This window comes from Scyliorhinus torazame, chromosome 4 (assembly GCF_047496885.1).
Source record: "Scyliorhinus torazame isolate Kashiwa2021f chromosome 4, sScyTor2.1, whole genome shotgun sequence".
Taxonomy (NCBI): Eukaryota; Metazoa; Chordata; class Chondrichthyes; order Carcharhiniformes; family Scyliorhinidae; genus Scyliorhinus; species Scyliorhinus torazame.
In genome coordinates, this window is record NC_092710.1 from 351,791,910 (window position 1) to 351,804,708 (window position 12,799).

The 12,799-nt window shown below is 65.8% G+C and overlaps 1 long non-coding RNA gene across 1 annotated transcript in view; it reads left to right on the top strand.

Annotated features, from left to right (window-relative positions):
* The first annotated feature begins 42 nt into the window (after positions 1-42).
* The window catches only part of LOC140411202 (uncharacterized), a 61,269-nt gene continuing 48,512 nt past the window's right edge, over positions 43-12,799 (top strand). Inside the window, exon 1 of the long non-coding RNA XR_011940840.1 lies at positions 43-154. This is a non-coding gene — a long non-coding RNA (uncharacterized lncRNA). The remainder of the gene's footprint in view (positions 155-12,799) is intronic.

Genomic DNA, 12,799 nt, shown 5'->3' on the forward strand with positions numbered 1-12,799 from the left:
TTCTCTCTCTCTCTCTCTCTCACGCTCTCTCACTCGGTTACAGATTCTGATGAAAATGGTGAATCAAGTCTGTGACAAACGTCCACAATCGTCTGTGATGCTCCTCAGCCAGCAGCATTCTGGGAAGGTTTTGTGCGCATGTCAGGTCCCGAAGGTCAGTGATGTCATGGGGGGGCCTCTCCCGGTCCCACCCACTCCTACCTCCCCTCGCACCCTCCTCCTCTATCCCCTCGCACCCTCCTCCACTCTCCACTCTCCCCTCGCACCCTCCTCCTCTCTCCCCTCGCACCCTCCTCCTCTATCCCCTCGCACCCTCCTCCTCTCTCCAATCTCCCCTCGCACCCTCCTCCTCTATCCCCTCACACCCTCCTCCTCTCTCCTACCTCCCCTCGCACCCTCCTCCTCTCTCCTACCTCCCCTCGCACCCTCCTCCTCTATCCCCTCGCACCCTCCTCCTCTATCCCCTCACACCCTCCTCCTCTCTCCTACCTCCCCTCGCACCCTCCTCCTCTCTCCTACCTCCCCTCGCACCCTCCTCCTCTATCCCCTCGCACCCTCCTCCTCTCTCCTACCTCCCCTCGCACCCTCCTCCTCTCTCCTACCTCCCCTCGCACCCTCCTCCTCTCTCCCCTCACACCCTCCTCCTCTATCCCCTCGCACCCTCCTCCTCTCTCCTACCTCCCCTCGCACCCTCCTCCTCTCTCCTACCTCCCCTCACACCATCCTCCTCTATCCCCTCGCACCCTCCTCCTCTATCCCCTCGCACCCTCCTCCTCTCTCCTATCTCCCCTCGCACCCTCCTCCTCTCTCCTCTCTCCCCTCGCACCCTCCTCCTCTCTCCTATCTCCCCTCACACCCTCCTCCTCTCTCCTACCTCCCCTCGCACCCTCCTCCTCTCTCCTACCTCCCCTCGCACCCTCCTCCTCTCTCCTATCTCCCCTCGCACCCTCCTCCTCTCTCCTACCTCCCCTCACACCCTCCTCCTCTCTCCTCTCTCCCCTCGCACCCTCCTCCTCTCTCCCCTCGCACCCTCCTCCTCTCTCCTCTATCCCCTCGCACCCTCCTCCTCTCTCCTATCTCCCCTCGCACCCTCCTCCTCTATCCCCTCGCACCCTCCTCCTCTCTCCTACCTCCCCTCGCACCCTCCTCCTCTCTCCTCTCTCCCCTCGCACCCTCCTCCTCTCTCCCCTCGCACCCTCCTCCTCTCTCCCCTCGCACCCTCCTCCTCTATCCCCTCACACCCTCCACTCTCCTCTCTCCCCTCGCACCCTCCTCCTCTCTCCCCTCGCACCCTCCTCCTCTCTCCCCTCGCACCCTCCTCCTCTATCCCCTCACACCCTCCTCTCTCCTCTCTCCCCTCACACCCTCCTCCTCTCTCCTACCTCCCCTCGCACCCTCCTCCTCTCTCCCCTCGCACCCTCCTCCTCTCTCCTACCTCCCCTCGCACCCTCCTCCTCTCTCCCCTCGCACCCTCCTCCTCTATCCCCTCACACCCTCCTCCTCTCTCCCCTCGCACCCTCCTCCTCTATCCCCTCACACCCCCCTCCTCTCTCCCCTCGCACCCTCCTCCTCTCTCCTATCTCCCCTCGCACCCTCCTCCACTCTCCTACCTCCCCTCGCACCCTCCTCCTCTCCTCCCCTCGCACCCTCCTCCTCTATCCCCTCACACCCTCCTCCTCTCTCCCCTCGCACCCTCCTCCTCTCTCCTATCTCCCCTCGCACCCTCCTCTATCCCCTCGCACCCTCCTCCACTCTCCTATCTCCCCTCGCACCCTCCTCCTCTCTCCTACCTCCCCTCGCACCCTCCTCCTCTCTCCCCTCGCACCCTCCTCCTCTCTCCTACCTCCCCTCGCACCCTCCTCCTCTCTCCCCTCGCACCCTCCTCCTCTATCCCCTCGCACCCTCCTCCTCTCTCCTACCTCCCCTCGCACCCTCCTCCTCTCTCCTACCTCCCCTCGCACCCTCCTCCTCTATCCCCTCGCACCCTCCTCCTCTCTCCTACCTCCCCTCGCACCCTCCTCCTCTCTCCTACCTCCCCTCGCACCCTCCTCCTCTCTCCTCTCTCCCCTCGCACCCTCCTCCTCTCTCCTATCTCCCCTCACACCCTCCTCCTCTCTCCCCTCGCACCCTCCTCCTCTCTCCTACCTCCCCTCGCACCCTCCTCCTCTCTCCTACCTCCCCTCGCACCCTCCTCCTCTCTCCTACCTCCCCTCGCACCCTCCTCCTCTCTCCTCTCTCCCCTCGCACCCTCCTCCTCCTCTCCTCTCTCCCCTCGCACCCTCCTCCTCTCTCCTCTCTCCCCTCGCACCCTCCTCCTCTCTCCTCTCTCCCCTCACACCCTCCTCCTCTCTCCCCTCACACCCTCCTCCTCTCTCCCCTCACACCCTCCTCCTCTCTCCACTCTCCCCTCGCACCCTCCTCCTCTCTCCTACCTCCCCTCGCACCCTCCTCCTCTCTCCTATCTCCCCTCGCACCCTCCTCCTCTCTCCTATCTCCCCTCACACCCTCCTCCTACCTCCCCTCGCACCCTCCTCCTCTATCCCCTCGCACCCTCCTCCTCTCTCCTCTCTCCCCTCGCATCCTCCTCCTCTCTCCTCTCTCCCCTCACACCCTCCTCCTCTCTCCCCTCACACCCTCCTCCTCTCTCCCCTCGCACCCTCCTCCTCTCTCCTCTCTCCCCTCGCACCCTCCTCCTCTCTCCTATCTCCCCTCGCACCCTCCTCCTCTCTCCTACCTCCCCTCGCACCCTCCTCCACTCTCCTACCTCCCCTCGCACCCTCCTCCTATCTCCCCTCGCACCCTCCTCCACTCTCCTACCTCCCCTCGCACCCTCCTCCTCTCTCCTAACTCCCCTCGCACCCTCCTCCACTCTCCTACCTCCCCTCGCACCCTCCTCCTCTCTCCCCTCGCACCCTCCTCCACTCTCCTACCTCCCCTCGCACCCTCCTCCTCTCTCCCCTCGCACCCTCCTCCACTCTCCTACCTCCCCTCGCACCCTCCTCCTCTCTCCCCTCACAGCCTCCTCCTCTATCCCCTCACACCCTCCTCCTCTCTCCTATCTCCCCTCACACCCTCCTCCTACCTCCCCTCGCACCCTCCTCCTATCTCCCCTCGCACCCTCCTCCACTCTCCTACCTCCCTCGCACCCTCCTCCTCTCTCCTATCTCCCCTCGCACCCTCCTCCACTCTCCTACCTCCCCTCGCACCCTCCTCCTCTCTCCCCTCGCACCCTCCTCCACTCTCCTACCTCCCCTCGCACCCTCCTCCTCTCTCCCCTCGCACCCTCCTCCTCTCTCCTACCTCCCCTCGCACCCTCCTCCTATCTCCCCTCGCACCCTATTCCTCTCTCCTACCTCCCCTCACACCCTCCTCCTCTCTCCCCTCGCACCCTCCTCCTCTCTCCTACCTCCCCTCGCACCCTCCTCCTCTATCCCCTCACACCCTCCTCCTCTCTCCTATCTCCCCTCGCACCCTCCTCCTCTCTCCTACCTCCCCTCGCACCCCTCCTCCTCTCTCCTATCTCCCCTCGCACCCTCCTCCTCTCTCCTACCTCCCCTCGCACCCTCCTCCTCTCTCCTACCTCCCCTCGCACCCTCCTCCTCTCTCCTATCTCCCCTCGCACCCTCCTCCTCTCTCCTACCTCCCCTCGCACCCTCCTCCTCTCTCCTACCTCCCCTCGCACCCTCCTCCTCTCTCCCCCTCGCACCCTCCTCCTCTCTCCCCTCGCACCCTCCTCCTCTCTCCTACCTCCCCTCGCACCCTCCTCCACTCTCCTACCTCCCCTCACACCCTCCGCCTCTCTCCCCTCGCACCCTCCTCCTCTCTCCCCTCGCACCCTCCTCCTCTCTCCTATCTCCCCTCGCACCCTCCTCCTCTCTCCCCTCGCACCCTCCTCCTATCTCCCCTCGCACCCTCCTCCTCTCTCCTACCTCCCCTCGCACCCTCCTCCTCTCTCCTACCTCCCCTCGCACCCTCCTCCTCTCTCCTACCTCCCCTCGCACCCTCCTCCTCTCTCCTATCTCCCCTCGCACCCTCCTCCACTCTCCTACCTCCCCTCGCACCCTCCTCCTCTCTCCCCTCGCACCCTCCTCCACTCTCCTACCTCCCCTCGCACCCTCCTCCTCTCTCCCCTCGCACCCTCCTCCACTCTCCTACCTCCCCTCGCACCCTCCTCCTCTCTCCCCTCGCACCCTCCTCCTCTCTCCTACCTCCCCTCACACCCTCCTCCTACCTCCCCTCACACCCTCCTCCTCTCTCCTACCTCCCCTCACACCCTCCTCCTCTATCCCCTCACACCCTCCTCCTCTCTCCTACCTCCCCTCGCACCCTCCTCCTCTCTCCTACCTCCCCTCGCACCCTCCTCCTCTCTCCTACCTCCCCTCACACCCTCCTCTCTCCCCTCGCACCCTCCTCCTCTCTCCTACCTCCCCTCGCACCCTCCTCCTCTCTCCTACCTCCCCTCGCACCCTCCTCCTCTCTCCCCTCGCACCCTCCTCCACTCTCCTACCTCCCCTCGCACCCTCCTCCTCTCTCCCCTCGCACCCTCCTCCTCTCTCCCCTCGCACCCTCCTCCTCTCTCCCCTCGCACCCTCCTCCTCTCTCCCCTCGCACCCTCCTCCTCTCTCCTACCTCCCCTCGCACCCTCCTCCTCTCTCCCCTCGCACCCTCCTCCTCTCTCCTACCTCCCCTCGCACCCTCCTCCTCTCTCCTACCTCCCCTCGCACCCTCCTCCTCTCTCCTACCTCCCCTCGCACCCTCCTCCTCTCTCCCCTCGCACCCTCCTCCTCTCTCCTACCTCCCCTCGCACCCTCCTCTCTCCCCTCGCACCCTCCTCCTCTATCCCCTCACACCCTCCTCCTCTCTCCTATCTCCCCTCGCACCCTCCTCCTCTCTCCTACCTCCCCTCACACCCTCCTCCTCTATCCCCTCGCACCCTCCTCCTCTATCCCCTCGCACCCTCCTCCTCTCTCCTATCTCCCCTCGCACCCTCCTCCTCTCTCCTACCTCCCCTCGCACCCTCCTTCTCTCTCCTACCTCCCCTCGCACCCTCCTCCTCTCTCCTACCTCCCCTCGCACCCTCCTCCTCTCTCCTCTCTCCCCTCGCACCCTCCTCCTCTCTCCTATCTCCCCTCGCACCCTCCTCCTCTCTCCTACCTCCCCTCGCACCCTCCTCCTCTCTCCTATCTCCCCTCGCACCCTCCTCCTCTCTCCTACCTCCCCTCGCACCCTCCTCCTCTCTCCTCTCTCCCCTCGCACCCTCCTCCTCTCTCCTATCTCCCCTCGCACCCTCCTCCACTCTCCTACCTCCCCTCGCACCCTCCTCCTCTCTCCTATCTCCCCTCGCACCCTCCTCCTCTCTCCTACCTCCCCTCGCACCCTCCTCCTCTCTCCTCACACCCTCCTCCTCTCTCCTACCTCCCCTCGCACCCTCCTCCTCTCTCCCCTCGCACCCTCCTCCTCTCTCCCCTCGCACCCTCCTCCTCTCTCCTACCTCCCCTCGCACCCTCCTCCTCTCTCCCCTCGCACCCTCCTCCACTCTCCTACCTCCCCTCGCACCCTCCTCCTCTCTCCTACCTCCCCTCACACCCTCCTCCTCTATCCCCTCGCACCCTCCTCCTCTCTCCTACCTCCCCTCGCACCCTCCTCCTCTCTCCCCTCGCACCCTCCTCCTCTCTCCTACCTCCCCTCGCACCCTCCTCCTCTCTCCCCTCGCACCCTCCTCCACTCTCCTACCTCCCCTCGCACCCTCCTCCTCTCTCCTACCTCCCCTCACACCCTCCTCCTCTATCCCCTCGCACCCTCCTCCTCTCTCCTACCTCCCCTCGCATCCTCCTCCTCTCTCCCCTCGCACCCTCCTCCTCTATCCCCTCACACCCTCCTCCTCTCTCCTACCTCCCCTCGCACCCTCCTCCTCTCTCCTCTCTCCCCTCGCACCCTCCTCCTCTATCCCCTCGCACCCTCCTCCTCTATCCCCTCGCACCCTCCTCCTCTCTCCTCTCTCCCCTCACACCCTCCTCCTCTCTCCCCTCGCACCCTCCTCCTCTCTCCTACCTCTCCTCGCACCCTCCTCCTATCTCCTCTCTCCCCTCGCACCCTCCTCCACTCTCCTATCTCCCCTCGCACCCTCCTCCACTCTCCTACCTCCCCTCGCACCCTCCTCCTCTCTCCTCTCTCCCCTCGCACCCTCCTCCTCTCTCCCCTCACACCCTCCTCCACTCTCCTATCTCCCCTCGCACCCTCCTCCTCTCTCCTCTCTCCCCTCACACCCTCCTCCACTCTCCTACCTCTCCTCGCACCCTCCTCCTCTCTCCTCTCTCCCCTCGCACCCTCCTCCTCTCTCCTACCTCTCCTCGCACCCTCCTCCTCTCTCCTCTCTCCCCTCGCACCCTCCTCCTCTCTCCTACCTCTCCTCGCACCCTCCTCCACTCTCCTATCTCCCCTCGCACCCTCCTCCACTCTCCCCTCGCACCCTCCTCCTCTCTCCCCTCGCACCCTCCTCCTCTCTCCCCTCGCACCCTCCTCCACTCTCCCCTCGCACCCTCCTCCTCTCTCCCCTCGCACCCTCCTCCACTCTCCCCTCACACCCTCCTCCTCTATCCCCTCGCACCCTCCTCCTCTCTCCTACCTCTCCTCGCACCCTCCTCCTCTCTCCTCTCTCCCTTCGCACCCTCCTCCTCTCTCCTACCTCTCCTCGCACCCTCCTCCACTCTCCTATCTCCCCTCGCACCCTCCTCCACTCTCCCCTCGCACCCTCCTCCTCTCTCCCCTCGCACCCTCCTCCTCTCTCCCCTCGCACCCTCCTCCACTCTCCCCTCGCACCCTCCTCCTCTCTCCCCTCGCACCCTCCTCCTCTATCCCCTCGCACCCTCCTCCTCTCTCCTACCTCCCCTCGCACCCTCCTCCTCTCTCCTACCTCCCCTCGCACCCTCCTCCTCTATCCCCTCGCACCCTCCTCCTCTCTCCTACCTCCCCTCGCACCCTCCTCCTCTCTCCTACCTCCCCTCGCACCCTCCTCCTCTCTCCTCTCTCCCCTCGCACCCTCCTCCTCTCTCCTATCTCCCCTCACACCCTCCTCCTCTCTCCCCTCGCACCCTCCTCCTCTCTCCTACCTCCCCTCGCACCCTCCTCCTCTCTCCTACCTCCCCTCGCACCCTCCTCCTCTCTCCTCTCTCCTCTCTCCCCTCACACCCTCCCCCTCTCTCCCCTCACACCCTCCTCCTCTCTCCCCTCACACCCTCCTCCTCTCTCCACTCTCCCCTCGCACCCTCCTCCTCTCTCCTACCTCCCCTCGCACCCTCCTCCTCTCTCCTATCTCCCCTCGCACCCTCCTCCTCTCTCCTATCTCCCCTCACACCCTCCTCCTACCTCCCCTCGCACCCTCCTCCTCTATCCCCTCGCACCCTCCTCCACTCTCCTGTCTCCCCTCGCACCCTCCTCCTCTCTCCTCTCTCCCCTCGCACCCTCCTCCTCTCTCCTATCTCCCCTCGCACCCTCCTCCTCTCTCCTACCTCCCCTCGCACCCTCCTCCACTCTCCTACCTCCCCTCGCACCCTCCTCCTATCTCCCCTCGCACCCTCCTCCACTCTCCTACCTCCCCTCGCACCCTCCTCCTCTCTCCTACCTCCCCTCGCACCCTCCTCCACTCTCCTACCTCCCCTCGCACCCTCCTCCTCTCTCCCCTCGCACCCTCCTCCACTCTCCTACCTCCCCTCGCACCCTCCTCCTCTCTCCCCTCGCACCCTCCTCCACTCTCCTACCTCCCCTCGCACCCTCCTCCTCTCTCCCCTCACAGCCTCCTCCTCTATCCCCTCACACCCTCCTCCTCTCTCCTATCTCCCCTCACACCCTCCTCCTACCTCCCCTCGCACCCTCCTCCTATCTCCCCTCGCACCCTCCTCCACTCTCCTACCTGCCCTCGCACCCTCCTCCTCTCTCCTATCTCCCCTCGCACCCTCCTCCACTCTCCTACCTCCCCTCGCACCCTCGTCCTCTCTCCCCTCGCACCCTCCTCCACTCTCCTACCTCCCCTCGCACCCTCCTCCTCTCTCCCCTCGCACCCTCCTCCACTCTCCTACCTCCCCTCGCACCCTCCTCCTCTCTCCCCTCGCACCCTCCTCCTCTCTCCTACCTCCCCTCGCACCCTCCTCCTATCTCCCCTCGCACCCTCCTCCTATCTCCCCTCGCACCCTCCTCCTCTCTCCTACCTCCCCTCACACCCTCCTCCTCTCTCCCCTCGCACCCTCCTCCTCTCTCCTACCTCCCCTCGCACCCTCCTCCTCTCTCCTATCTCCCCTCGCACCCTCCTCCTCTCTCCTATCTCCCCTCGCACCCTCCTCCTCTCTCCTATCTCCCCTCGCACCCTCCTCCTCTCTCCTACCTCCCCTCGCACCCTCCTCCTCTCTCCTATCTCCCCTCGCACCCTCCTCCTCTCTCCTATCTCCCCTCGCACCCTCCTCCTCTCTCCTACCTCCCCTCGCACCCTCCTCCTCTCTCCTATCTCCCCTCGCACCCTCCTCCTCTCTCCTACCTCCCCTCGCACCCTCCTCCTCTCTCCTACCTCCCCTCGCACCCTCCTCCTCTCTCCTATCTCCCCTCGCACCCTCCTCCTCTCTCCTACCTCCCCTCGCACCCTCCTCCTCTCTCCTACCTCCCCTCGCACCCTCCTCCTCTCTCCCCTCGCACCCTCCTCCACTCTCCTACCTCCCCTCACACCCTCCTCCTCTCTCCCCTCGCACCCTCCTCCTCTCTCCCCTCGCACCCTCCTCCTCTCTCCTATCTCCCCTCGCACCCTCCTCCTCTCTCCCCTCGCACCCTCCTCCTATCTCCCCTCGCACCCTCCTCCTCTCTCCTACCTCCCCTCGCACCCTCCTCCTCTCTCCTATCTCCCCTTGCACCCTCCTCCACTCTCCTACCTCCCCTCGCACCCTCCTCCTCTCTCCCCTCGCACCCTCCTCCACTCTCCTACCTCCCCTCGCACCCTCCTCCTCTCTCCCCTCGCACCCTCCTCCACTCTCCTACCTCCCCTCGCACCCTCCTCCTCTCTCCCCTCGCACCCTCCTCCTCTCTCCTACCTCCCCTCGCACCCTCCTCCTCTCTCCTATCTCCCCTCGCACCCTCCTCCTCTCTCCTATCTCCCCTCGCACCCTCCTCCTCTCTCCTACCTCCCCTCGCACCCTCCTCCTCTCTCCTATCTCCCCTCGCACCCTCCTCCTCTCTCCTACCTCCCCTCGCACCCTCCTCCTCTCTCCTACCTCCCCTCGCACCCTCCTCCTCTCTCCTATCTCCCCTCGCACCCTCCTCCTCTCTCCTACCTCCCCTCGCACCCTCCTCCTCTCTCCTACCTCCCCTCGCACCCTCCTCCTCTCTCCCCTCGCACCCTCCTCCACTCTCCTACCTCCCCTCACACCCTCCTCCTCTCTCCCCTCGCACCCTCCTCCTCTCTCCCCTCGCACCCTCCTCCTATCTCCCCTCGCACCCTCCTCCTCTCTCCTACCTCCCCTCGCACCCTCCTCCTCTCTCCTATCTCCCCTTGCACCCTCCTCCACTCTCCTACCTCCCCTCGCACCCTCCTCCTCTCTCCCCTCGCACCCTCCTCCACTCTCCTACCTCCCCTCGCACCCTCCTCCTCTCTCCCCTCGCACCCTCCTCCACTCTCCTACCTCCCCTCGCACCCTCCTCCTCTCTCCCCTCGCACCCTCCTCCTCTCTCCTACCTCCCCTCGCACCCTCCTCCTACCTCCCCTCACACCCTCCTCCTCTCTCCTACCTCCCCTCACACCCTCCTCCTCTCTCCCCTCGCACCCTCCTCCTCTCTCCTACCTCCCCTCACACCCTCCTCCTCTATCCCCTCACACCCTCCTCCTCTCTCCTACCTCCCCTCGCACCCTCCTCCTCTCTCCTACCTCCCCTCGCACCCTCCTCCTCTCTCCTACCTCCCCTCACACCCTCCTCCTCTCTCCCCTCGCACCCTCCTCCTCTCTCCTACCTCCCCTCGCACCCTCCTCCTCTCTCCTACCTCCCCTCGCACCCTCCTCCTCTCTCCCCTCGCACCCTCCTCCACTCTCCTACCTCCCCTCGCACCCTCCTCCTCTCTCCCCTCGCACCCTCCTCCTCTCTCCCCTCGCACCCTCCTCCTCTCTCCCCTCGCACCCTCCTCCTCTCTCCTATCTCCCCTCGCACCCTCCTCCTCTCTCCCCTCGCACCCTCCTCCTATCTCCCCTCGCACCCTCCTCCTCTCTCCTACCTCCCCTCGCACCCTCCTCCTCTCTCCCATCTCCCCTCGCACCCTCCTCCACTCTCCTACCTCCCGTCGCACCCTCGTCCTCTCTCCTACCTCCCCTTGCACCCTCCTCCTCTCTCCTACCTCCCCTCACACCCTCCTCCTCTCTCCTACCTCCCCTCACACCCTCCTCCTCTATCCCCTCGCACCCTCCTCCTCTCTCCTACCTCCCCTCACACCCTCCTCCTCTCTCCTCTCTCCCCTCGCACCCTCCTCCTCTCTCCCCTCACACCCTCCTCCTCTCTCCTATCTCCCACCCTCCTCCTCTCTCCTATCTCCCCTCGCACCCTCCTCCTCTCTCCTCTCTCCCCTCGCACCCTCCTCCTCTCTCCCCTCACACCCTCCTCCTCTCTCCTACCTCCCCTCGCACCCTCCTCCTCTCTCCCCTCGCACCCTCCTCCTCTCTCCCCTCGCACCCTCCTCCTCTCTCCTACCTCCCCTCGCACCCTCCTCCTCTCTCCTACCTCCCCTCGCACCCTCCTCCTCTCTCCTACCTCCCCTCGCACCCTCCTCCTCTCTCCTACCTCCCCTCGCACCCTCCTCCTCTCTCCCCTCGCACCCTCCTCCTCTATCCCCTCACACCCTCCTCCTCTCTCCTATCTCCCCTCGCACCCTCCTCCTCTCTCCTACCTCCCCTCGCACCCTCCTCCTCTCTCCTCTCTCCCCTCGCACCCTCCTCCTCTATCCCCTCGCACCCTCCTCCTCTATCCCCTCGCACCCTCCTCCTCTCTCCCCTCGCACCCTCCTCCTCTCTCCTCTCTCCCCTCGCACCCTCCTCCTCTCTCCCCTCGCACCCTCCTCCTCTCTCCTCTCTCCCCTCGCACCCTCCTCCACTTTCCTACCTCCCCTCGCACCCTCCTCCTATCTCCCCTCGCACCCTCCTCCTCTCTCCTATCTCCCCTCGCACCCTCCTCCTCTCTCCTACCTCCCCTCGCACCCTCCTCCTCTCTCCCCTCGCACCCTCCTCCTCTCTCCCCTCGCACCCTCCTCCTCTCTCCCCTCGCACCCTCCTCCTCTCTCCTACCTCCCCTCGCACCCTCCTCCTCTCTCCCCTCGCACCCTCCTCCTCTCTCCTATCTCCCCTCGCACCCTCCTCCTCTCTCCTACCTCCCCTCGCACCCTCCTCCTCTATCCCCTCACACCCTCCTCCTCTATCCCCTCACACCCTCCTCCTCTCTCCCCTCGCACCCTCCTCCTCTCTCCTACCTCCCCTCGCACCCTCCTTCTCTCTCCTACCTCCCCTCGCACCCTCCTCCTCTCTCCTACCTCCCCTCGCACCCTCCTCCTCTCTCCTCTCTCCCCTCGCACCCTCCTCCTCTCTCCTATCTCCCCTCGCACCCTCCTCCTCTCTCCTACCTCCCCTCGCACCCTCCTCCTCTCTCCTACCTCCCCTCGCACCCTCCTCCTCTCTCCTATCTCCCCTCGCACCCTCCTCCTCTCTCCTCACACCCTCCTCCTCTCTCCTACCTCCCCTCGCACCCTCCTCCTCTCTCCCCTCGCACCCTCCTCCACTCTCCTACCTCCCCTCGCACCCTCCTCCTCTCTCCTACCTCCCCTCACACCCTCCTCCTCTATCCCCTCGCACCCTCCTCCTCTCTCCTACCTCCCCTCGCACCCTCCTCCTCTCTCCTACCTCCCCTCGCACCCTCCTCCTCTCTCCCCTCGCACCCTCCTCCTCTATCCCCTCACACCCTCCTCCTCTCTCCTACCTCCCCTCGCACCCTCCTCCTCTCTCCTCTCTCCCCTCGCACCCTCCTCCTCTATCCCCTCGCACCCTCCTCCTCTCTCCTCTCTCCCCTCACACCCTCCTCCTCTCTCCCCTCGCACCCTCCTCCTCTCTCCTACCTCTCCTCGCACCCTCCTCCTATCTCCTCTCTCCCCTCGCACCCTCCTCCACTCTCCTATCTCCCCTCGCACCCTCCTCCACTCTCCTACCTCCCCTCGCACCCTCCTCCTCTCTCTCTCCCCTCGCACCCTCCTCCTCTCTCCCCTCACACCCTCCTCCTCTCTCCTACCTCTCCTCGCACCCTCCTCCTCTCTCCTCTCTCCCCTCGCACCCTCCTCCTCTCTCCTACCTCTCCTCGCACCCTCCTCCACTCTCCTATCTCCCCTCGCACCCTCCTCCACTCTCCCCTCGCACCCTCCTCCTCTCTCCCCTCGCACCCTCCTCCTCTCTCCCCTCGCACCCTCCTCCACTCTCCCCTCGCACCCTCCTCCTCTCTCCCCTCGCACCCTCCTCCACTCTCCCCTCACACCCTCCTCCTCTATCCCCTCGCACCCTCCTCCTCTCTCCTACCTCTCCTCGCACCCTCCTCCTCTCTCCTCTCTCCCCTCGCACCCTCCTCCTCTCTCCTACCTCTCCTCGCACCCTCCTCCACTCTCCTATCTCCCCTCGCACCCTCCTCCACTCTCCCCTCGCACCCTCCTCCTCTCTCCCCTCGCACCCTCCTCCTCTCTCCCCTCGCACCCTCCTCCACTCTCCCCTCGCACTCTCCTCCTCTCTCCCCTCGCACCCTCCTCC